We start from the raw sequence: 24313 nt of genomic DNA, 5'->3' as shown, positions 1-24313 counted from the left end.
AACATTAGAAAGAGTTGAGTAGGTATTAGGTCCATGTTATTTTGTGAGGTAGACTCAAGTCATGACTGTCCACGTGAATCCAAATAGATCAGGTTTGCAATGAATAACTTCACTCAGACCCCCACTCGCCAACAGAAGGGAGGAGAAAGTGACTAGTGGGGATTAACAGCTCACGTCCTGTTGTAAATTAAGTGGAGAAGATTCAGGTCTCCCTCTCCAATATTCACCAAAGGAATGTCCTTTACTTCAAGATCCTTTTTCCCGCCGAAACTCTAACGTTCAAAAGCGAATACTGGCACAATATTCCTGACATAGAATGTGGGGAATGGTCAGAGGCGATCTAGAGAACACTAATGTTAAATTGTTTGTTATTTTGTGATTAAAAATGCTATAAAATAAATACTGTAACTTGAAAAGTATACCCACTACATGTACAAAGTTTCCATCCTATGTGATGTACATGTAATATGAAAAATTGAGTGTTTTTGTTAAGAGAGGGATGTGATTTGAAGAACTAAGAAATGTTTTACATAACTTTGTACAAGTGACAAGTCACGCCCCTGAGTGCAGTCAGAGAGCGTGTCAGCCTGACGGAACCACCCCTTTCGAATAAACTGTATAAAATATTCGGTTAAGAAATTAACATTCTAGACCAGCAAAGCGTTAAGCTGCAACTGCACGTTTAAAGTGGTCTGAACGTTGAATCTCAACACGAGGTAGAGACGATAAACTCACCTCTAAGACAATCACTGGTACGGCTGATTAGTTGTCCCCGGTAAAGAATCTTGAAAAGCGAATTTAATTGAGACCATTCTACTACTCTGTTCAAACCATCGTAATACGGTAGTCTCATGACCCCACTGGGAACCATCGACATGGCTAACTAGCATATCTTCAAAGAACCCGTTTGGACAATCAGAGCCTTATAAGCGTGCCGCGAAAAGACCCAACCCCCTTTCCAAGGCAGCCTCGTTCCGAGAGAGATACACTGCGACCCCAGAAATTTCACGTAAATACATTCATGATTTCTTACTCAGATGGAGGCGGTTCGTGTGCAAAGTACAGTGGGGAGAACAAGTATTTGATACACTGCCGATTTTGCAGGTTTTCCTACTTACAAAACATGTAGAGGTCTGTAATTTTTATCATAGGTACACTAACAGGTTTGTGAGAGACGGAATCTAAAACAAAAATCCAGAAAATCACATTGTATGATTTTTAAGTAATTAATTAGCATTTTATTGCATGAAATAAGTATTTGATCACCTACCAACCAGTAAGAATTCCGGCTCTCACAGACCTCTTTAAGAAGCCCTCCTGTTCTCCACTCATTACCTGTATTAACTGCACCTGTTTGAACTCGTTACCTGTATAAAAGATGACTGTCCACACACTCAATCAAACAGACTCCAACCTCTCCACAATGGCCAAGACCAGAAAGCTGTGTAATGACATCAGGGATAAAATTGTAGACCTGCACAAGGCTGCGATGGGTTACAGGACAATAGGCAAGCAGCTTGGTGAGAAGGCAACAACTGTTGGCGCAATTATTAGAAAATGGAAGAAGTTCAAGATGACGGTCAATCACCCTCGGTCTGGGGCTCCATGCAAGATCTCACCTTGTGGGGCATCAATGATCATGAGGAAGGTAAGGGATCAGCCCAGAACTACACAGCAGGACCTGGTCAATGACCTGAAGAGAGCTGGGACCACAGTCTCAAAGAAAACCATTAGTAACACACTACACACCCTACGCCGTCATGGATTAAAACATCATTCTTTGGGGATGCTTTTCTGCAAAGGGGACAGGACGACTGCACCGTAGAGGAGAGGATGGATGGGGCCATGTATCGCGAGATCTTGGCCAACAACCTCCTTCCCTCAGTAAGAGCATTGAAGATGGGTCGTGGCTGAGTCTTCCAGCATGACAACGACCCGAAACACACAGCCAGGGCAACTAAGGGGTGGCTCCGTAAGAAGCATCTCAAGGTCCTGGAGTGGCCTAGCCAGTCTCCAGACCTGAACCCAATAGAATGTTTGGAGGGAGCTGAAAGTCTGTATTGCCCAGCTACAGCCCCGAAACCTGAATGATCTGGAGAAGGTCTGTATGGATTTTGTGATTTTCTGGATTTTTGTTTTAGATTCCGTCTATCACAGTTGAAGTGTACCTATGATAAAAATTACAGACCTCTACATGCTTTGTAAGTAGGAAAACCTGCAAAATCAGCAGTGTATCAAATACTTGTTCTCCCCACTGTATATGATTACTGTAAGTGAAAGTGGTTTCTAAATGTACCAATGTTAAATGTCTCTGTCCCTCTCTGCCACCCCGCCATCTCTTTTGTAACAAGCAGGCATGTTGTGTCATTCCGCTAGGGACCTGTTAACATATTAAGTGTGTATGTTTATTCTGTGTTAGCATTTGATTAGCTAGAAAATAAATAATTAAACCAATGTGTGGTGTTGAAGGCTCAAGTTTTTGCAGATGCAATGAGGTTGACTGTTCAGAAAGATATGATATAAGTTTATGATTAATAAGTTAACTGTTTATAGATGTGAAAAGGTAGACCTTTGAGTTTAACTCTTTAAAAGAACAGCTTGTGGTGCCCCAGATCATAATGATTGAATTCTTATACGATTAATTTAAATTGGGTAACAATTAAACAGTTAGGTAATTAGATAAATAATAGTCTTCAGATTTATGTCAAGTCACTCCTATTTTCTCTAACACACACACGTCATTCAACTAATTTGAGAGGATTTGCTGACATAGAACTCCTGCCTTTGTCTAGGACACAGAAAACACCATCTCCTTGTCAACAGAAAGAGCTCTGTGATACCTAAACAACAGGCTACTAGCAAGTCAACTGATCTCTAGGTGGAAAACTCCTTCAAAACTATATGTGATCAATATTGCCAGGAACAGTGGATTAACCTAGTGAGGTCAGCTTTGGTAGCAGAGGGAGGCCTAGTCCATGTGACTGGGCATTAACAGAATTACTCTTACTGCCAGATAGATCACTTGGACCGGTCTGAACCAAGCACAGCCTGCCAGTAATCTTATCCTCTGAATCACCAGGTGTTTGCATGGTTTAATGGATTACTCTGAAGGGGACTCTCCACACAGAGACTCTCCAGAGGGGGAGTCGCTACGCGGGTTATTCATGGACCCAGAGCTTTCTGCACCCACCAGCACAATGGAAGAAAAGCCTCTTCTCAGGGCTGGCTAGCTATTGCATAAGGTTGGAGTTTGAGGAAGTTCACAGACGCTTTGGATGGACTCAAAAGAGACCTACATTGCCTTGAAAAAGTATTCATCCCCCTTGGCGTTTTTCCTATTTTGTTGCATTACAACCTGCAATTTATATGGATTTTTATTCGGATTTCATGTAAAGGATATACACAAAATAGTCCAAATTGGTGAAGTGAAAAAAATAACAACAGAAATGTAGTGCGTGCATATGTATTCACCCGCTTTGCTATGAAGCCCCTAAATAAGATCTGGTGCAACCAATTACCTTGAGAAGTCACATAATTAGTTAAATAAAGTCCACCTGTGTGCAATCTAAGTGTCACATGATCTCAGTATATACACTGCTCAAAAAAATAAAGGGAACACTTAAACACAATGTAACTCCAAGTCAATCACACTTCTGTGAAATCAAACTGTCCACTTAGGAAGCAACACCGATTGACAATAAATTTCACATGCTGTTGTGCAAATGGAATAGACAACAAGTGGAAATTATAGATATTAGCAAGACACCGCCAATAAAGGAGTGGTTCTGCAGGTGGTGACCACAGACCACTTCTCAGTTCTTATGCTTCCTGGCTGATGTTTTGGTCACTTTTGAATGCTGGCGGTGCTTTCACTCTGGTGGTAGCATGAGACGGAGTCTACAACCCACACAAGTGGCTCATGTAATGCAGCTCATCCAGGATGGGACATCAATGTGAGCTGTGGCAAGAAGGTTTGCTGTGTCTGTCAGCATAGTGTCCAGAGCATGGAGGCGCTACCAGGAGACAAGCCAGTACATCAGGAGACGTGGAGGAGGCCGTAGGAGGGCAACAACCCAGCAGCAGGACCGGTACCTCCGCCTTTGTGCATGGAGGAGCACTGCCAGAGCCCTGCAAAATGACCTCCAGCAGGCCACAAATGTGCATGTGTCTGCTCAAACAGTCAGAAACAGACTCCATGAGGGTGGTATGAGGGCCCGACGTCCACAGGTGGGGGTTGTGCTTACAGCCCAACACCGTGCAGGACGTTTGGCATTTGCCAGAGAACACCAAGATTGGCAAATTCGCCACTGGTGCCCTGTGCTCTTCACAGATGAAAGCAGGTTCACACTGAGCACGTGACAGACGTGACAGAGTCTGGAGACGCCGTGGAGAACGTTCTGCTGCCTGCAACATCCTCCAGCATGACCGGTTTGGCGGTGGGTCAGTCATGGTGTGGGGTGGCATTTCTTTGGGGGGCCGCACAGCCCTCCATGTGCTCGCCAGAGGTAGCCTGACTGCCATTAGGTACCGAGATGAGATCCTCAGACCCCTTGTGAGACCATATGCTGCTGCGGTTGGCCCTGGGTTCCTCCTAATGCAAGACAATGCTAGACCTCATGTGGCTGGAGTGTGTCAGCAGTTCCTGCAAGAGGAAGGCATTGATGCTATGGACTGGCCCACCCGTTCCCCAGACCTGAATCCAATTGAGCACATCTGGGACATCATGTCTCGTTCCATCCACCAACGCCACGTTGTACCACAGACTGTCCAGGAGTTGGCGGATGCTTTAGTCCAGGTCTGGGAGGAGATCCCTCAGGAGACCATCCGCCACTTCATCAGGAGCATGCCCAGGCGTTGTAGAGAGGTCATACAGGCACGTGGAGGCCACACACACTACTGAGCCTCATTTTGACTTGTTTTAAGGACATTACATCAAAGTTGGATCAGCCTGTAGTGTGGTTTTCCACTTTAATTTTGAGTGTGACTCCAAATCCAGACCTCCATAGGTTGATAAATTTGCTTTCCATTGATAATTGTGTGATTTTGTTGTCAGCACATTCAACCATGTAAAGAAAAAAGTATTTAATAAGAATATTTCATTCATTCAGATCTAGGATGTGTTATTTTAGTGTTCCCTTTATTTTTTGAGCAGTGTATACATACACACACACACCTGTTCTGAAAGGCCCCAGAGTCTGCAACACCACTAAGCAATGGGCACCGAGGACCGAGGAGCTTTCCAAACAGGTCAGGGACAAAGTTGTGGAGAAGTACAGATCAGGGATGGGTTATAAAAAAATATCAGAAACTTTGAACATTCAACGGAGCACCATTAAATAAAAAATTAAAATTAAATGGAAAGAATATGGGACCTCAACAAACCTGCCAAGAGAGGGCCGCCCACCAAAACACACAGACCAGGCAGAGGGCATTAATCAGAGGGGCAACAAAGAGACCAAAGATAACCCTGAAGGAGCTGCAAAGCTCCACAGCGGAAATTGGAGTATCTGTCCATGTTACCACTTTAAGCCGTACACGCCACAGAGCTAGGCTTTACGGAAGAGTGGCCAGCAAAAAAAATAAGCAAACACGTTTGGCGTTTGCCAAAAGGCATGTGGAAGACTCCCTAAACATATGGAAGAAGGTACTCTGTTCAGATGAGACTAAAATGTATCTTTTTGGCCATCAAGGAAGAAGCTATGTCTGGCGCAAACCCAACAACTCACATCACCCCGAGAACGTCAGCAGTCCCTGCTGTTTTTCCTCAGCAGGGACTGGGAAACTGGTCAGAATTGAAGGATGGAGCTAAATACAGGGAAATTCTTGAGGGAAACCTGTTTCAGTCTTCCAGAGATTTGAGACTGGGACGGAGGTACACCTTCCAGCAAGACAATGACCCTAAGCACACTGCTAAAACAGCACTCGAGTGGTTTTAGGGGAACATTTAAATGTCTTGGAATGGCCTAGTCAAGTTCCAGACCTCAATCCAATTGAGAATCTATGGTATGACAAATATTGCAGTACGCCAGAAGAACCCATTAAATTAAAGGAGCTGGAGCAGTTTTGCCTTGGGCAAAGATCCCAGTGGCTAGATGTGCCAAGCTCATACCCCAAGAGACTTGCAGCTGTAATTGCTGCAAAGGGTGGCTCTACAAAGTACTGACTTTGAAGGGGGGGGTGAATAGTTATGCACGTTCAAGTAGTTTTTTGTCTTCGCTTCTTTGTTTCACAAAATAAATGATTTTGCATCTTCAAAGTGGAAGGCATGTTGTGTAAATTAAATGATACAAACCACCATAAAATATTTTTTAAATTCCAGGTTGTAAGGGAACAAAATAGGAAAAAGTACCTGTAAAACACCAGTCTCAATGTCAACAGTGAAGTGGCGACTCCGGGATGCTGGCCTTCTAGGCAGAGGTCCTCTGTCCAGTGTCTGTGTTCTTTTGCCCATCTTAATCTTAAATTGTATTGGCCAGTCTGAGATATGACTTTTCTTTGCAACTTTGCCTAGAAGGCCAGCATCCCAGAGTTGCCTCTTCACTGTTGAGGTTGAGACTGGTGTCTTGTGAGTACTATTTAATGAAGCTGCCAGTTGAGGACTTGCGAGGCGTCTGTTTCTTAAACGAGACACAAATGTACTTGTCCTCTTGCTCAGTTGTGCAACTGGGCCTCCCACTCTTTCTATTCTGATTACTACCAGTTTGCGCTGTTCTGTGAAGGGAGTAGTACACAGCATTGTACGAGATCTTCAGTTTCTTGGCAATTTCTCGCATGGAATAGCCTTCATTTCTCAGAACAAGAAGAAGAGACTGAGGAGTTTCAGAAGAAAGTTATTTGTTTCTGTACATTTTGAGCCTATAATCGAACCCACAAATGCTGATGCTCCAGATACTCAACTAGTCTAAAGAAGGCCAGTTGTATTGCTTCTTTAAATCAGAACAACAGTTTTCAGCTGGGCTAACATAATTGCAAAAAGGTTTTCTAATGATCAATTAGCGTTTTAAAATGATAAACTTTAAGGATTTAGATAACAACGTGCCATTGGAACAAAGGAGAGATGGTTGCTGATAATGAGCCTCTGTAAGCTTGTGTAGATATTCCATTAAAAATCAGCCGTTTCCAGCTACAATTGTCATTTACAACATTAACAATGCCTGCACTGTATTTCTGATCAATTTTATGTTATTTTAATGGACAAAAATGTTTGCTTTTCTTTAAAACGAGGACATTTCTAAGTGACACCAAACTTTTGAATGGTAGTGTATATATTTATTTTTAGCATTATGTACATTTTCATAATTATTGTCTGGAAAAGTAAGCCTCTTCATATAATTATTTTGACATTGTTTTCTGTGTAGGATTGTGGAACAGGATCCCCTTTGTTTTGTTGCGGCCATAAGCGGTCATGCTTCCAATGTTAGAGATGGCGCCGGAGGAGATGGCTGCCGTTTTACGGTCTCCTAACAAATTATTCTATTAGGTGGTATTTTTTCACGATATTTGTAGGGCTTACAAACTATTACAGACTACAAAGGGAAGCACAGCCGCGAGCTGCCCAGTGACACGAGCATACCAGACGAGCTAAATCGCTTCAAGGCAAGCAACACTGAGGCATGCACGAGAGCATCAGCTGTTCCGGACGACTGTGTGATCATGCTCTCTGTAGCCGACGTGAGTAAGACCTTAAAACAGGTCAACATACACAAGGCTGCGGGGCCAGATGGATTACCAGGACGTGTGCTCCGGGCATGTGCTGACCAACTGGCAGGTGTCTTCACTGACATTTTCAACATGTCCCTGATTGAGTCTGTAATACCAACATGTTTCAAACAGACTACCATAGTCCCTGTGCCCAAGAACATAAAGGCAACCTGCCTAAATGACTACAGATCCGTAGCACTCACGTCCGTAGCCATGAAGTGTTTTGAAAGGCTGGTAATGGCTCACATCAACACCATTATCCCAGAAATCCTAGACCCACTTCAATTTACATACCACACAAACAGATCCACAGATGATGCAATCTCTATTGCACTCCACACTGCCCTTTCCCACCTGGACAAAAGGAACACCTATGTGGGAATGCTATTCATTGACTACAGCTCAGCGTTCAACACCATAGTACCGTCAAAGCTCATCACTAAGCTAAGGAACCTGAGACTAAACACCTCCCTCTGCAACTGAATCCTGGACATCCTGATGGGCCGCCCCCAGGTGGTGAGGGTAGGTAGCAACACATCTGCCAACCAGATCCTCAGCACTGGAGCTCCCCAGGGGTGCGTGCTCAGTCCCCTCCTGTACTCCCTGTTCACCCATGACTGCATGGCCAGGCACAACTCCAACACCATCATTACGTTTGCAGATGATAGAGGTAGGCCTGATCACTGACAACAACGAGACAGCGTATTGCCCAGTGCATCACTGGGGCAACGAGACAGCGTATTGCCCAGTGCATCACTGGGGCAAACCTCCCTGTCATCCAGGACCTCTACACCGGGCGGTGTCAGAGGAAGGCCTTAAAAATTGTCAAAAGACACCAGCCATAGACTGTTCTCTCTACTACCGCATGGCAAGCGGTACCAGAGTGCCAAGTCTAGGACAGAAAGGCTTCTCAACAGTTTTTACCCCCAAGCCATAAGACTCCTGAACAGGCAACCAAATGGTTACCCGGACGATTTGCATTGTGTTCCTCCCCCCAACCCCTCTTTTTACACAACTGCTACTCTCGGTTCATCATATATGCAGTCACTTTAACCCTACCTACACGTACATACTACCTCAATAAGCCTGACTTACCGGTGTCTGTATATAGCCTTGCTACTCTTATTTTCGAATGTCTTTTTACTGTTGTTTAATTTCTTGATCCACCCACCCACACATAAATTTTTTTCGTACTATTGGTTAGATCCTGTAAGTATCACTGTAAACTTTGATTTGATTTAACACCCTGTTGTCACTTTGTAAGCACAGTTTACCAATAGTGCCAAGTAATAGTCGTCTAGTAATAGTAACAAGTCAAACAACGTTTATAATCTAAATCATAATTGGTCGTCCTCTAATATATATATATTTATATATTTTAGAGGACGACCGATTATGATTTTTCAACGCTGATACCGATTATTGGAGGCCCAAAAAAAGCAGATGCCGATTAAAATCGGCCGATTTGTTTACATTTTATTTGTAATTTTAATGTATTTGTAATAATGACAATTAAATTTAAATGACAAAACTACAAGTGTCATACATCACAATAAAGGTACATCTTGTTAATCCAGCTGCAGTGCCTGATTTCAAAAAGGCTTTACGGCAAAAACACACCATGCGATTATTTGAGGACATCGCCCTGCATACAAAAGCATGAAAAACATTTTTCAACCAGGCAGGTGCGCCACGAAAGTCAGAAATAACAATATAATAAAAGCCTTACCTTTGAAGATCTTCTTCTGTTGGCACTCCAAAAGTTCCCAGCTACATCAGTCCTTCTTTATAACCCCAAAAACTCAGTTTAGCTGGTGCGTTTCATTAAATAATCCACCGGTTTCCCTCCTTCAAAATGCATACAAAATTTATCCCAAACGTTACCAATAAACTTCCCCAAACAAGTCAAACAACGTTTATAATCAAACCTCAGCTACCCTAATACGTAAATAAACAATGAAATTTAAGACGGAGAATCGTTATTGTCTTTACCAGAGATAAACAACAAAGAACGGGCTCTCATCCACACGCATGAAAACACTACAGCCAAAATGGGAGCCACTTACAAAAACGACAAGTTCTAGTAAATTTTTCCAAAAACAAGCCTGAAACTCTAAAAAGACTGTTGACATCTAGTGGAAGCCCTAGGAACTGCAATCTGGGAGGATTTCGCCTCATAAACATGACAGCCATTGAAAACAGTGGTAGGCTGAATATTTGTTTTTTTTTGGATGGTTTGTCCTCGGATTCGCCTGCCATATTAGTTCTGTTATACTCGCAGGCATTATTTTTTTTACAGTTTTAGAAACCTGAGTGTTTTCTATCCAAATCTACCAATTATATGCATATCCTAGCTTCTGGGCCTGAGTAACAGGCAGTTTACTTTGGGCATGCTTTTCATCCGGATGTCAAAATACTGCCCCCTTGCCCAAAGAGGTTTTAAGGGCTTCAAATGGGTATTTATACACTTCGGAAAAATCTGCTGACCCCTCTGCTCTTGATAGATTTTTTAATACTTTAACTGTCCCAACAATTGATAGAAAAATGAATTGCTTGGATCAAGTTACTATACACTTCTTCAATTGCATCTGTCAGAACAAATAACATCCACTCAGCCTATTTCCCTCTCTTCAGAAACAGGGGTGTCCAATGTTTTTTCATCAAGCCCCTTTCAATTGCATTTAGATCCAACTCGCATAAAACGGGAGGGTTCAGAGGTAACATCGAACAGAGGGTCTCACTTTATACCGATGACCTGCTTCTCCATATTTCAAACCCTGATATATCCTTACCCATTGTGCTATCTGTTCTTAATGCATTTGGCCTAGTCTCTGGTTACAAATTCAATCTGAATAAGAGCAAGCTTTTCCCTCTAAATGTGACAGTTTGTAAATATCCATTACACACATTGCCTTTCAGACTAGTTCTCAACAAATGTACATACTTGGGGGTACATGTCACAGACACATTTGAAAACCTTTTTAGGCCAAATTTTACTCCTCTCCTCCTCTCCGTAAGGTGAAGAAAGATTTTGAACGATGGTCACTACTCCCCTTATCATTAGCAGGTTGTATTAATTTGATTAAGAATGAATACCCTTCCTAAATTATCCTACCCTTTTCAATGTAAACATATTTTAATTCCCAAATATTTTTTCTGCAAAGTCGATGGGGTCATTTCACACAAAAAAACCCAAGGATCCTCAAGGTGTTCCTGCTAAATCCTAAACCCTTATGGGGTATAGCCTTACCTAATTTCCAGTTATATTATAGGGCTGCCGACTTCAATGTAATCCAGTACTGGATTCATGCAGGTACCCCACATCTCATTCCAGCATGGTTGAAGATAAAATCTTCCTCATGTACGCCATCCACACTGGCTGCTTTGTTACATTCCCCTATCGATTCTACTACTTCAAGTTATACCAAAAATATTTTAGTTAAAACGACTCAAGATCTGGAACCAGTTTAGATGTCACTTTGGTTTGCAAACGTATTCATTAAAAGGCCCTCTGCTCAAAAATCACATTTTCCATCCATCCCTAGTAGATAGACCTTCATGTGGTTCAGCCTTGGCATCAAATCATTCAATGATTTGTATATTGACAGCATGTTCGCATAGTTCCTACAACTCAGGTAAATTCCATCTTCCGAATAGTCATTTCTTTAGATATCTACAAATGTGCAGCTTGTCCGTGACATGACCTCAATTCCCCACTCTTCCTGTGGGCCCTCCCACTGATGCACTTTTCACACCATCCAACAGTAAAAGGTATTATTTCTTATAGCCATAATCAAATGTACTCTTTACAATCTTCATTTCCAGCTATTAAAACTTTATGGGAACAAGATCTTGGTGATGAGTTTACTGATGACACATGGGAAGATGTTTTTAAAAAAAACTTTTCATCCGACTTTCGGCTTGACCTGAACGCGCTTTTGGATTTGTTTACCAAACACCCTAACAAAAGAAGCTATTTGGACATAAATTACGGACATTATCGAACAAAACAAACATTTATTGTGGAACTGGGATTCATGGGAGTGCATTCTGATGAAGATCATCAAAAGGTAAGTGAATATTTATAACTAACGTTGAATAACCAATATGGCGGATATCTTTTTGGCTGCTTTGTTGGCTGAACGCTGTACTGCGATTATTGCATGGTTTGCTTTTTCCGTAAAGTTTTTTTGAAATCTGACAAAAATCGAATACATTCCCACATCATTTAAAAAGCACGTTCCAATGGTATATCGAATGTATAAAAACATGTGCAATGTAATGTGCTATGACACATTGAGAAGTATATCTCTAATTCCATGTCAACATTTATAATGAGTATGTCTGTAAATAGATGTGGCTCTCTGTACAATCACCGCATGTTTTAGAACTACTGAACGTAACGCGCCAATCTAAAATGAGATTTTTTTTATATACATATGTACTTTATCGAAGAAATGAAGTCCTATGAGTTTCATCAGATGAAGATCATCAAAGGTTAGTGATTAATTTTATCTCCATTTGTGCTTTTTGTGACTCCTCTCTTTGGCTGGAAAAATTGCTGTTTTTCTGTGAGTTGGTGGTGACCTAACATAATTGTTTGTTGTGCTTTCGCTGTAAAGCATTTTTGAAATCAGACACTGTGGCTGGATTAACAAAAATGTTATCTTTAAAAAATTGTGTAAAATACTTGCATGCTTGAGGAATTTTAATAATTAGATTTTTGTTGTTTTGAATTTGGCGCCCTGCGATTTCACTGGTGGTTGGCGAGGTGGGACGCTACCGTCCCACATATCCCAGAGAGGTAAAGCATTTTATATTTTCGTATGGGCGAATACATTCCTACCTCATTTAAAAAGCATATTCCCATGGTATATCGAATGTATAAAAACATGTGCAATGTAATGTATTTCAAACATTGTTTATTGTAACTGAAAGAAAATGCCAATAAAGAGAGTTGTAAAAAGAATCAGATTAAGACTCAACATCGATTTCAAGCTCAATATCTGATCCAACTCCAACTTGTCGAAATTCTGCAGCATTTGCAATGCTGTCAGTGCGTCCATTCGTTTGGTTTGCCATTGTGAAATATACACATTGTATGTTGTACTCAGTGTGGGATTCGACTATGAGGGGGGAACGATATACAATTTCCAGCCTTCCATAATAAAATAATTATACCACCCACAATTCCCACCATTACACTATTGTTCTAAATTCAAATCATCATCTTCACCTTCACCATTCAAATCAAATCACACTCTTCATTCACCCTCCTCATCATTCAGTGCATTGAAATCACATGCACTATTATCAGTTTCTATCGCCTATTCAGCCATTGACGACAGAATAGCATATTAAAATTAAGTTAATTATGTCACAAGATTTTGCTTAGTAGCCAGAGCAATGCTGCCGTGCGAGTGTACACGTGCAGAATGAATACAACAAAAACACCACGAGCCTCCTATTGACACTCGCTGATAAGCCTGAACAGGAGAGGACTCTCACCTGAACAAAACCCAGAAAAACCCAGAGTGAATTGCTAACCAAATTTAGCTACCAAGCTAACTAAACCAAAAGAACACATGGCTCTCAACGCTCTCTTCAACAATATTGGCCCAACCAAAACATCCCCTAAAAAATAAATTTGGCAATCTGAACTAAACTAACCCAAGTTAACTACAAAACAATCAAATAAGCAAACATATCAATAATAAGACAAAGACAATCTAGACAAAACCTTAACCAACGATGACAAAATGTTAAAGTAAACTAAAATACTCATAGCCTGTGGCAAAAATGAGGGGACACGAACAACAGGCATAGAACAATCAAAAAGGTTCTTTATTGCAAACCAAAACTATTAACTTTAAACAAAGAAAAAGGAATGTGTGAAAGTGTCATAATGTAGGGTGTATGTAAAGTGCAGGGATGCATGAATCTGTGTGTGTGAATATGACTGAGTGAAAACAAAGTAAAACTACAAAGGAACAAACAAACAGGATCATACCTGGAGGAGCAGAGAGAGAGAGACAAGAGTGATTAGTGAAGCAGTTTAAATACCCTGAGCCCAGGTGACTCCAATCACTAACACCCCTCCTCTGCCTGCAGGAGGAACTGCCCATGCACTGCAGTGAGGCCGTGACACAGCACGGATATTCTTGGGAAAAGTTACATTTGGAAATAGAGCTGCACCTCTTGAATTTCGAAAGTTAATTGACAAAGCGTCATAGAAACTGCAGAATATTATATTTTTGATATTATATAGTAATCTACATGTGTTACCTGCATATGAATCTGAAAGAGGATTTGAAAAAGTGATGCTCCTTTCCCTGCATCTGTCAATAACAAAACACGCCCATCTCTTCAAGTACAATTTGAAAACTGATAGACAAGAGGAAATTGACAACAGGCTAACTCTTATTATGTGTGAAATACTTTTGATGGGGCGGCTGTGCAGGCTGACTGGCATCATTTGTTTCCTGCTCATTAACTTGGATATAGTCAAGGATATGTTTTTTCTAAAAGGTCTACTGCAACACTAAAATAGATTAAATGAGTAAAAGAGTTACAGTAAATAAAACAGTCCTGTAAAAGCTTATTTTAACAAAGTAAAATCTAAAAGAGAATGGTATCAACCTGCAAGTCACACGGTCAAATTATTAAACGCCAAAGCTGATAAATATGCATAACAAACTCATCATTACACTTTGGTTCTAAATTATACTGAACAAAAATATAAAACGCAACATGTAATGTCTTGGTCCCATGTTTCATGAGCTGAAATAAAAGAGCCAAAACATTATCCATACGTAGAACAAAAGCTTATTTCTCAAATTATGCACAAATTTGTTTATCCCTGTTCGTGAGCATTTTTCCTTTGCCAAGATAATCCATCCACCCAAGAGGTGTGGCATATCAAGAAGCAGATTAAACAGCATGATCATTAGGGACAATAAGATGGCACTAAAATGTGCAGTTTTGTCACACAACACAATGCCACAAACGTCTCAAGTCGAGGGAGAGTGCAATTAGCATGCTGTCTGCAGGAATGTCCACCAGAGCTGTTGCCAGAGAATTTGTTGTTAATTTCTCTACCATAACCCGCCTCCGTCATAAAAAAGAGTTGTATTTCAGTCTTCAATAAAGACCTTTTGTGGGGAGAAACTAATTCTGATTGGCTGGGCCTGGCTCCCCAGTGTCCGGGCCTGGCTCCCCAGTGTCCGGGCCTGGCTCCCCAGTGTCCTGGACTGGCTCCGGCTCCCCAGCTCTTAGCCTGTGCCCTCCAAGGCCCACCCATGGCGGCACCCCTGCCCATTCGACAAATCTGTCATTCTGCCCCTGAACAGGCAGTTAACCCACTGTTCCTAGGCCGTCATTGAAAATAAGAATTTGTTCTTAACTGACTTGCCTAGTTAAATAAAGGTAAAAAAAAAAAATTGAAATCCATAGACTCATTAAAATATTTTTAATAAATATTTACATGTTGCGTTTATATTTTTGTTCAGCATAAAATCAAACCTCTCCACTCATCACTCAGTTAGGGCTAATTTAAGTTTGATTTTATAGTAACTTGCACAATTGTCGCTCATTCCATCCATTTGTCATTCATTCAGTGTGCTGGCAGTGTCTGAGGGTCATTTCAGCATCTCTGTGGGAAGACGTAAAACGTAAAAGAGAATGGCACCAACCCACACGCGTGTGGTCAAATTATATTGCTGCTGATAAATAGGCATAACAAACTCATCATTACACTATTGTCTTTCTAAATAAAATCAACATCGTACCCTCATTATCATTCAGTTAGGCCTAAGTTAAATTCAATTGTGAAGTACGGTGCACAATTATCGCCCATGCATCTATTTGTCATTCATTTAGTAAGGAGAGAAAGACTCATAAGCACCTGGCTGCGTACCAATGTCCAACAGCATATTGTCTTGAGGGATTAAGTTGGGAATAGGTGTGAAAAAAGACTGGTGAAAAGGCTCAATGCTTTTCTGTTTGTAATTTCAAAATTCAGACAAATGAGCTGTGTAAAATACAAACATTTAGGAAAAGTCAGGACATAGCTTTTTTCAGGGGCTGATTTTCTTAAATTTACAAAATCAAACGTCAATGGCCGTTGGCCTATGGGGGTTCTAGTGTTAAAGGCCTTGACTGTTTATTTCTAACAGATTATTCAAATATATACAAAAACTCCAAAATGTTGTTTTGTTTTATAGCACTATTAAATGCTCCAGGGTTAATTTCGTTAGCGTTTTGGCATGTTTTTCTAGACAATCACATCTTTCAGCACTCTGATAGAGTTGACATTACACAAAAATCATATTGAAAAATAATATGTTTTAAAGGAGTTGATCAATTGAATTATTCTTTCACGTGGAATACACAGTAGCAATTTTGTTTTTCCTCAGTTGCTTTATGACTAAAACCAAATTAAAATGTAACATATTTGAAACAAAACTCATATTCAGTCTTAATCCACCAGCAGGTGGAGTTGACAGTTTATGTTTGTCACCATGTTGATTCCAATATTGTTTGTTAAATCTATCAAAAGTATAAAACTTTACTGACCATGAGTGGTCTTGTTGCACTACATGTAATGCAGATATTCTGAGGACCTCTCATGTCTTCAACACTGCTGGCTCTTTCCTGATTAATTTAGGATTTTAGACAAATGTACCAAATCTCCAGACACATCTTTTAGGAAACACAGTTTTGAGAGAAAACTTCTTTGACGTCAGTTTTCAAGTTTTCATAACAATCGGAAATCTGTATTTTTCATCCGAAGCTCATCAAAGGTAAACGATTTAATTTGATTGCTTTTCTGATTTCCGTGACCAAGTTACCTGCTGCTAGCTGGACAAAATGCTATGCTAGGCTACGATTAACTTACACAAATGCTTGTCTAGCTTTGGCTGTAAAGCATATTTTGAAAATCTGAGATGACATGGTGATTAACAAAAGGCTAAGCTGTGTCTCAATATATTTTGTTTGTGATTTTCATGAATAGGAATATTTTCTAGGAATATTTATGTCCGTTGCGTTATGCTAATTAGTGTCAGATGATGACAATGGTCCCGTTCACGGGATGGGGTGTCACTAGAGGTTAAGAACACATTCTTATTTTCAATGACGGCCTAGGAACGGTGGGTTAACTGCCTCGTTCAGGGGCAGAAAGACAGATTTTCACCTTGTCAGCTCGGGGGACCCAATCTTGCAACCTTACAGTTAGCTAGTCCAACGCAATAACGACCTGCCTCTCTCTCGTTGCACTCCACAAGGAGACTGCCTGTTACGCGAATGCAGTAAGCCAAGGTAAGTTGCTAGCTAGCATTAAACTTATAAATCTTATAAAAAACAATCAATCATAATCACTAATTAACTTCTTTCAGCTAGGGGGCACTATTTTTATGTTTGGAAAAATAACGTTCCCAAAGTAAACGGCCTATTTCTCAGGCCCATATGCTAGAATATGCATATAATTGACAGCTTATGATAGAAAACACTCTAAAGTTTCCAAAACTGTAAAAATATTGTCTGTGAGTATAACAGAACTGATATTGCAGGCGAAAACATGAGGAAAATCAAACCAGGAAGTGGCCTCTATTTTGAAAGCTCCAGGTTCCATACCCTGCCTTCGCTCCATTTAAAGGGATATCAACCAGATTCCTTTTCCTATCGCTTCCACGAGGTGTCAACAGTCTTTAGACATAGTTTCAGGCTTTTATTTTCAAAAATGAGCGAGAAAGATATCGCGTAGTGGATAGCTGGGTGTTCGCATGAGTTTTGCTTGCGCAACAGAGTGGGGCAGCCATTGTCTCTCCCTCTCCTACTGAAAAAGAGACCGTGCCGGTTGATATATTATCGATTATATATTTTAAAAGCAACCTGAGGATTATAAAAAACGTTTTGACATGTTTCTGTGGACATTACGGATACTATCTGGAATTTTCGTCTGCGTTGTCGTGAACGCTCAAGCCTGTGGATTTCTGAACATAATGCGCCAAACAAACGGAGGTATTTTGGATATAAAAACAATCTTTATGGAAAAAAAGGAACATTTATTGTGTAACTGGGAGTCTCGTGAGTGAAAACATCAGAAGATCATCAAGCGATTAATTTGATTGCTTTTCTGATTTTCGGGACCAAGCAACTTTGATGTTAGGTGTTCATAATGTTTTGTCTAGTGATCGATAAACTAACACAAATGCTTGGATTGCTTTCGCTGTAAAGCATATTTTCGAAATCTGACACGACAGGTGGATTAACAAAAAGCTAAACTGTGTTTTGCTATATTGCACTTGTGATTTCATGAATATAAATATTTTTAGTTTTAATTTATTTTTTTATTTTTTTAAATGTGGCGCTCTGCAATTCAGTGGTTGTTGATGAAAATGATCCAGCTAACGGGATGGGTTGCGTCAAGAAGTTAACTACACATGGTTGATGATATTACTAGATATTATCTCGCGTGTCCTGCGTTGCATATAATCTGACTGAGCATACAAGTATCTAAGTATGACTGAGCGGTGGTAGGCAGAAGCAGGCACGTAAACATTCATTCAAACAGAACTTTCGTGCGTTTTGCCAGCAGCTCTTCGTTGTGCGTCAAGCATTACGCTGTTTATGACTTCAAGCCTATCAACTCCCGAGATGAGGCTGGTGTAACCGAATTGAAATTGCTAGCTAGTTAGCGCGCGCTAATAGCGTTTCAAACATCACTCGCTCTGAGACTTCTAGTTGTTCCCCTTGCTCTGCATGGGTAACGCTGCTTTGAGGGTGACTGTTGTCGTTGTGTTCCTGGTTCGAGCCCAGGGAGGAGCGAGGAGAGGGACGGAAGCTATACTGTTACACTGGCAATACTAAAGTGGCTATAAGAACATCCAATAGTCAAAGGTTAATGAAATACAAATGGTATAGAGGGAAATAGTCCTATAATAACTACAACCTAAAACTTACCTGGGAATATTGAAGACTCATGTTGAAAGGAACCACCAGCTTTCATATGTTCTCATCTTCTGAGCAAGGAACTGAAACGTTAGCTTTCTTACATAGCACATATTGCACTTTTACTTTCTTCTCCAACACTTTGTTTTTGCATTATTTAAACCAAATTGAACATGTTTCATTATTTACTTGAGGCTAAATTGATTTTATTGCTGTATTATATTAAGTTAATAAAATAAGTGTTCATTCAGTATTGTTGTCATTGTCATCATTACAAATAAATAAATACAAATCGGCCGGTTAATTGGTATCGGCTTTTTTGGTCCTCCAATAATCGGTATCGGCGTCTAAAATGCACCTGTGTAATGATCATGCTGTCTAATCAGCTTCTTGATATGGATTATATTGGCAAAGGAGAAAGGCTCACTAACAGGGATGTAAACAAATTTATGCACATAATTGGAGAGAAATTAGCATTTTGTGCATATGCAACATTTCTGGGATCTTTTATTTCTGCTCATGAAACCAACACTTTACATGTTGTGTTTATATTTTTGTTCGGTGTACAATGTTTTCATGAGTCAAGTGGTAGAATGAACCTTAAAGAGAATATGTAATCTGGCAGTTAAATTGCAAAATGTTGTAGTGTAGAATGTCCCATACTGAACCGCTGAGAACTGGAAGCAAGACAGGCCTTAAATAGTATCTCATGGATATCATTCCTGAAGACGTGCATCACCGAGTGCTAAAATCCAAAATTGCATTACCAGAAGAAAGTACGTTCTCAGAAGAAAATCCTTGAGTAGTTTACACACTGTACAAAATCTAGTTAAGCTCACAACCAGGGGTTGCAAACGGTTCAGGTAACAGAACTGAAAAATAAAACATTTTCAGGAACAGGAACGAAAGTGATATACTGTTGTTTCGGAACAGTACTGTTATTTTAAAAACATGGGAACTAGTTAATAACATTGACGTTCTGGCCATTTTTTTCAGTCCCACAAAAAACCCTCACTCTAACTCAGGAACATATTCCAGTGTCTGCCTGCCAGCTGGAAATCATTGCCAGTGTGTGTGCGTGTATGTAGGCAACCTCCACCTGTATCCTACTGATGTTAAAAGTGTGATTTAGGAATTAGGGAGAGATTTGTAATTAGAGAAAAATGTATTATCTTTTTCAATGCTCGGTATGGACAGGGGCTGAGTTACTGGCTTACTGGTGCTCTTTCATGTCGTCCCTAGGAGGGGTGCGTCACTTGAGTGGGTTGAGTTACATGATGTGATCTTCCTGTCTGGGTTGGCGCCCCCCCTTGGGTTGTGCTGTGGCGGAGATCTTTGTGGGCTATACTCGGCCTTGTCTCAGGATGGTAAGTTGGTGGTTGAAGATATCCCTCTAGTGGTGTGGGGGCTGTGCTTTGGCAAAGTGGGTGGGGTTATATCCTTCCTGTTTGGCCCTGTCCGGGGGTATCATCGGATGGGGCCACCGTGTCTCCTGACCCCTGTCTCAGCCTCCAGTATTTATGCTGCAGTAGTTTGTGTCAGGGGGCTAGGTTCAGTTTGTTATATCTGGAGTACTTCTCCTGTCTTATCCGGTGTCCTGTGTGAATTTAAGTATGCTCTCTCTAATTCTCTCTTTCTTTCTCTCTCTCGGAGGACCTGAGCCGTAGGACCGTGCCTCAGGACTACCTGGCATGATGACTCCTTGCTGTCCCCAGTCCACCTGGCAGTGCTGCTGCTCCAGTTTCAACTGTTCTGCCTGCGGCAATGGAATCCTGACCTGTTCACCGGATGTGCTACTTGTCCCAGACCTATTATTTGACCATGCTGGTCATTTATTGGCTATGTTCTGTTATAATCTCCACCCGGCACAGCCAGAAGTAGACTGGCCACCCCTCATAGCCTGGTTCCGGTCTAGGTTTCTTCCTAGGTTTTGGCCTTTCTAGGGAGTTTTTCCTAGCCAACGTGCTTCAACACCTGCATTGCTTGCTGTTTGGGGTTTTAGGCTGGGTTTCTGTACAGCACTTTGAGATATCAGCTGATTTGATTTGACACTACAGTTTCTGCTTCACATTGATTTATTAATGAAAAACCTAAGACGTGTTAATTCTGGGGCCGCTCTGCACACACAAGCTTGCTAGCTACAGTAGCTCTGGTGGAAGTTAAGCCAACTCTCGGAAGTTCAAACACATTCAAAGTTCCTCCATAGAAGCCGCTCCTCTGTAGCTATAATTCTGTGGGCTTTACTCTGATAATGCATGTCGTAACAATGCCCAGCGCATCAAACCAAGCCTCCACTAGCGGTCTCCCCATCCGCAAATTCAGTCACATTTCACACCCTACTCTTGTCTGTCCATCACGCATGCAAGTAACTATAACCTAGGCAGCCAATAACACCAATGCACAAATCGGCTGCCTAGGCTAAAACAAGTGGTGTAAAGTACTTAAGTAGTACTTTAAATAATTTTTACTTAAGTCATTTTTTGAGGGTATCTGGACTTTATATTTTTGCCAACTTTTACGTCAGTACATTCCTGTAGAAAATAATGTACTTTTTACTCCATACATTTTCCCTCACACCCAAAAGTACTCCTTACATTGACAGGAAAATGGTCCAATTCACACACTTATCAAGAGAACATCCCTGCTCATCCCTACTGCCTCTGATCGGTTGGACTCACTAAACACAAATTATTTGTTTGTAAATTATGTGTTGGAGTATGACCTTGGCTAGCCGTAAATAAAATAAAATAAAATTGTGCCATCTGGTTTGCTTAAAATAAGGCATTTGAAATTATTTATACTTTTTATACTTTTGATAATTAAGTACATTTGAGCAATTCCATTTACTTTTAACACTTAAGTATATTTAAAACCAAATAGTTTTGACTTTTACTCAAGTAGTATTTCATTGGGTGACTTCACGACAATTGAGTACTTTTCCCACCACTGCTACTTAAGTTGTTTTTTGGGGTCTGTACTTTACTATTTATATTTGACAACTTTTACTTCACTACATTCCTTAAGAAAATAATGTACTTTTTACTCCATACATTTTCCCGGACACCCAAAAGTATTTGTTACATATTGACAGGTGTCATGACTGCCTTGTGAGGATCCAAATAGGTCAGATCAACTTTGAAATAAATAACATCAACCAGAGCCCCTCTCACTCGCAGAGGCAAGGAGGGAACTGGTGGGGGTAAACCCTGTTGTAAATCAAGGAGAGAACATTCAGCATCTGCCTCTCCAATGTTCACCACAGGAATGTGCCTTTGTTTTTAAAATACTTTTCCCTCCGAAACTCAAACACGGTCTAATGCGAATACTGGAACAATATTAACATAGAACGTGGGGAATAGTCAGAGGCGACCTAAAAGAACACTAATGTCAGTTTGGTTGTTATTTTGTGATGTCATTAAAAATGTTAGAAAAGGAAATACTGCAACTTGCAAAGAATACATACTACATGTACGAAATTTCCATCCTCTGTGTTGTGCATGCTATATGAAAAATAATTTAAGTGTTAATGAGCTCAGTCTCACGCGTGCCAGTGAGAGGTAGCTGCGTTCCATTGCATTTCTAAAGACAAAGGAATTCTCCAGTTGAAACATGATTGAAGATTTAAGGAAACATCCTAAAGATTGATTCTATACATCGTTTGACATGTTTCTACGAACTGTAACGGAACTTTGACTTTTCGTCTGGACCTAGTGCTCGCGCCTCATGAATTTGGATTTGTGAACTAAACGCGCAAACAAAAAGGAGATATTTGGACATAAATGGACTTTATCGAACAAAACAAACATTTATTGTGTAACTGGGATTCCTGGAAGTGCATTCTGATGAAGATCATCAAAGTTCATATTTATAATGCTATTTCTGACTTCTGTTGACTCCACAACATGGCAGGTATCTGTATGACTTGTTTTGGTCTCTGAGCGCTGTACTCAGATTATTGCATGGTGTGCTTTCTCCATAAAGTTTTATTTAAATCTGACAGCGGTTGCATTAAGGATCTATAATTCCATGCATAACACTTGTATATTTTATCAATGTTTATGATGAGTATTTCTGTAAATTGACATGGCTCTCTGCAAAATCACCGGATGTTTTAGAAGCAAAACATTACTGAACATAACACGCCAATGTATACTGAGATTTGTGGATATTAATATGAACTTATCGAACAAAACATACATGTATTGTGTAACATGAAGTCCTATGAGTGTCATCTGATGAAGGTCATCAAAAGGTTAGTGATTCATTTAATCTATTTATGCTTTTTGTGACTCCTCTCTTTGGCTGGAAAAATGGCTGTGTTTTTCTGTGACTAGGTACCGATCTAACATAATCAGATGGTGTACTTTCGTCGTAAAGCCTTTTTGGGACACTGTGGTGGGATTAACAACAAATTTAACTTTAAAATTGTGTAAAATACTTGTATGTTTGAGGAATTTAAATTATGAGATTTCTGTTGTTTGAATTTGGTGCCCTGCACTTTCACTGGCTGTTGTCATATCGATCCCGTTAGCGGGATTTCAGCCGTAAGAAGTTATTAAGAGAAGGATGTAACTTAAGAAAAGGAAATTGTTTCTATAACTGTGCACAGTAAGTAGTCACCGCCCCCTTGAGTGAGGTCAAAGAGTGTGTCAGCCTGACAGAACCGCCCATTTTAAAACAAACTGTATAAAATTATGGATTAAGAATTAAAATATTAGACCAGAGAGAAAAAAAGTGGTATGAACTCAATCTCAACATGAGGTAGAGACAATAGTCACCTCCCAGACAATCACTGGTACAGCTGATTATCTGTCCTTCGTAAAGTGGGACCATTCTACTACTCTGCTCAAACCACTGTAGTACGCTACTTTCATCACCCCGCTGGGAACCATCGACACAGCTTGCTGGCTTATTTTCAAAGAAGCATCTTCCAGAGAAAATGGAAGGAGAATAAACTCTTAGTTATGTTCAGGACTACATGACAAGTCACCGGATAACGGCAGAGGAGAACATTAGAAGACGGGTGGGAACCCCTTTTGGACAATCAGAGCTTTACAAGCGTGCCGCGAAAAGGCCCAACCCCCTTTCCAAGGCGACCCAGTTTATTAGAGAAAGACGGCAAACCAAGGCATTTTCAAGTAAATACATTCATGATTTATTACTCCAAGCGGGCGGCGGTTCGTGTGAAAGGATAAGTGAGAGCAGTTTCTAAATGTACCAACTTTTAGTGTCTCTGTCCCGCTCTCTCTTTCCTCGCCCTCTTCATGGCTTTTGTAACGAACAGCCATATTGTTGTCAGTCCGCTAGGGACCTGTTTCTAATGTATTAAGTGTGTATGTTTATCCTGTGTTACCATTTAGTTAGCTAGTAAATAAATTAAACAAATTTGTGTAGTACTGAATCATAAGGCTCGGGTTTTTGCAGAAGCAAGGATGTTACGACTGTTCAGAATGATGATACAAAGCTATTAATAAGTTGACTGTTTATTGATATGATAGGTAAAGATCTGTCGCAAAGACCTGGCGATCTGTCACGAAAACAAACAAAAATGTGCCGTTTGGTTTGCTTAATAAGGAATTTGAAATAGTTTATACTTTTACTTTTGATACGTAAGTACAATTTAGCAATTCCATTTACTTTGATACTTCAGTATATTTAAAAC

The 24313-nt window shown here is 40.5% G+C and overlaps 1 protein-coding gene across 2 annotated transcripts in view; it reads right to left on the bottom strand.

Annotated features, from left to right (window-relative positions):
- The window catches only part of ssh1a (slingshot protein phosphatase 1a), a 68579-nt gene that overhangs the window by 28838 nt on the left and 15428 nt on the right, over positions 1-24313 (bottom strand). The gene's annotated exons all lie outside the window — the stretch shown is intronic.

Source organism: Oncorhynchus kisutch, linkage group LG8 (assembly GCF_002021735.2).
Source record: "Oncorhynchus kisutch isolate 150728-3 linkage group LG8, Okis_V2, whole genome shotgun sequence".
NCBI classification, from domain to species: domain Eukaryota; kingdom Metazoa; phylum Chordata; class Actinopteri; order Salmoniformes; family Salmonidae; genus Oncorhynchus; species Oncorhynchus kisutch.
Note: the sequence above shows the minus strand (reverse complement) of the source record. Positions and strands in the feature narration are given on the sequence as shown.